Raw genomic sequence first — 2,657 nt, 5'->3', positions numbered from 1 at the left:
ATCAATAACTTGATTACTATTCTCAATTATAGTAATATTTTTAGAAATCTTGTTAATGACCAACAGCACTTTAAGATTAATTCAAGATCAGCTTAAACAGTTTCACTTTCAAGATCAGTCACTAAGAGTAGCACTGTCCACCATAAGATGTCCAAATCACACCCTTTGTAGCCACGCCCAATTCAATAATTATAATAATAATAACATTGTGAATACAAGTTATAGATGATATACAACACAGTAAAATTTGGGCAGATAAGAAGAGTGTTCTTTTAATTGCTGAAGGTTACCTGTATTAAACATCATGCATCAATAACTAAAGAAAACAATTTTACCTACCTTGACTCTTTCATTTTAAAATTTTACATCCAATTAATTAAAGCTGCAGATCTGAGAATGTGCAACCGCACCTAAAATTTGAGCACATGCTTTTTTAATTACCAAAATGGCAGAACGTAGCTAAGATGGTATAATCCAGCAGTCATTGTATCACTTTTTCCTTTCTTAAAGATTTGTTTGATGGGACATGGACCTGCGCATTGACTTTTGGAGTAGATTGGTGTAAGAATTATCCTTGTAGCATCAACTAATACCAAGATACACACTAACAACTGGATTGACAGGACTTGATGATGATGAAGATGAAGATGAAGATGAAGATGAAAAGTGGTGGTTAAACAAAACGGACTGTTCGCCGATTTCTAACTATTTGCTTAGACAAGGTCTAGAGCGACTCTAGTTGTACCATTGGAGTCCTCTGGTCAAGATAAGGTCCTCTCTAAAGTCTGGTAAGCATAGGAGCTCGTTTTCCCAGTATAGCATGGCTGCAAATGTCGTGGCAGCCATTTCGTATCGGGGTGAATCCTACTTAGTAATGCTACTGCGTTACTAATTACATGATATTTATAATATACTTCTGGCCTTTAGGTGTAGAATGTCGTTATAATGGAAAGTCAGGTAACTGCTTTAACGTTTAATGAATGCAGTTATTTACTTTAATTTAACAGCTGTACGAAATAGTGACAAAGAAAATTTAGGTACCTCCTTTGTTCACATTTTACGTAACTATTTTGAAGTTTCAGAAGTCATGGTTTTAGAGACATCAGATAGTACCTTTAATTTTTTTTAATTGTATTGTGTTATTATGGTTTTAGAAGATCATGAGGCAAAGTCTGTTGAGACTTTAGAACCAACAAAGATTGATCATGATTTAGGTATATAAGTACAGTAATTCATGTAAAACATTTATAATAGTTGATGTACCAAAGTATGTTGTAAATGATGAAGAGCCACTTAAAACATCTAGAAAAGATGCAGGTATAACCATTGTTTTCGTTAAAATATGTATATAATTATCACAGATTATGTAGCAAAGAGTGATAAAGAAATGTCAGGTACGAAATTTTCTTTGTAAGTATAAATACAGTTTTTGAAGTTTTCATAAATACCATTATGTCTGATGCTGATGAAAAGGAAAAAGCAGGTTAATAACTACATCTATAATACACTTTCAATATGTTTCATTTATTATAGAGGAAGAATTACCAGAAGAATACAGCACTGATGAGTTAATGGAAACAAAAGTTAAAATAGGCGTAATATGGCATTATTTTAATTGGTATTATGATGCATAATTGTATTGGAATTGTCAAAGAGTAGTGCTGAGCCTGTTGTTATGTTTGCCTTTGGTGTTCATTTTATTAAGGAAGTATCCAGAACTGAACTTTGCTCAGCTGCAAAATCATTACTCTCAAAGGAGCTTAAGAAAAGTCTGGTCAAGGCAGAGGTATCAGAATTTATCACTCCCTTGGCTTAAGGCATTTCTGGAAAGAAATAGAGTGAAGGTAAAAAGTGGTTCTTATGACAATTTGAAAAGAAATGATGTAGTGAAAATTGAAACTTTCTGACTTGCAATGTATTTTGACTTTAATTCGAAGTTACAGTTGACTTTGACAATGTATTTTGCTATTTACACATTTTTGGTAAAGTGCTTCAAAAATTATAAAATAATTTTTACAGTAAGGTAGGGTCCGCAACTTGAAAAATGAAGTTCAGCAAAACAAAAACTTATATCAATGTGTTGTACTTTTTATCCTGATTATAAATCTGCAAGAATTTTTAAAAATGAATCATCTGTTAAGTAGAAAATTCCAATAGTTTTAAAAAGTTGGGCACAGTTTCATGAGGGTTAATTTAAAACTCCGCCCTTCTCTACCCAAAAGGTGTGAGTACTCTGGCCAGTTGCTTAGGACACTTTGAGAGGGTCTATACTTTGTTGTAAGTCACTATAGATAAGTGACAAGTGGATAGCTCTGTATTTACTACAGTGTTAATTTTATTGGGTGTTTGTGGCAGCCATGGCTTGGTGTCTTGTCATGATTGTATCTCCATGTAGCTATAGCAAGGATGATTCCTCATATTGTTTTTAGATAGAGGGGTGTTTGAATATTATAGGGATATACTTATAAAAAAATGGGAACTGTCTAGCCATCTAAGTGAAGCAGTGATAATTTGGGTGTCATAGACACTTCCGATATGGCTTGTTTTTGCTGGCTTTATGGCTTGATATGTAATGATAGCAACTTTGTTTTTTAGGAATTGTAAGCTCTAGTTATGGCTGCAGCTCCTAAAAAGGCAAAACCACACAAAAAGTCACA

At 33.3% G+C, this 2,657-nt stretch overlaps 1 long non-coding RNA gene across 1 annotated transcript; it reads left to right on the top strand.

Annotated features, from left to right (window-relative positions):
- The first annotated feature begins 2,147 nt into the window (after nt 1–2,147).
- Nucleotides 2,148–2,640, top strand: LOC109583272 (uncharacterized). Its single transcript, XR_002185442.1, has 2 exons — nt 2,148–2,277; nt 2,596–2,640. It is a non-coding gene; the product is annotated as an uncharacterized LOC109583272 (long non-coding RNA).
- The last annotated feature ends 17 nt before the right edge of the window (nt 2,641–2,657 follow it).

Source organism: Amphimedon queenslandica, unplaced genomic scaffold, assembly GCF_000090795.2.
Source record: "Amphimedon queenslandica unplaced genomic scaffold, v1.1 AMPQUscaffold_13518, whole genome shotgun sequence".
NCBI lineage: Eukaryota > Metazoa > Porifera > Demospongiae > Haplosclerida > Niphatidae > Amphimedon > Amphimedon queenslandica.
The sequence above is the reverse complement of the archived record's forward strand: the minus strand, read 5'-3'. Positions and strand labels throughout refer to the sequence as shown.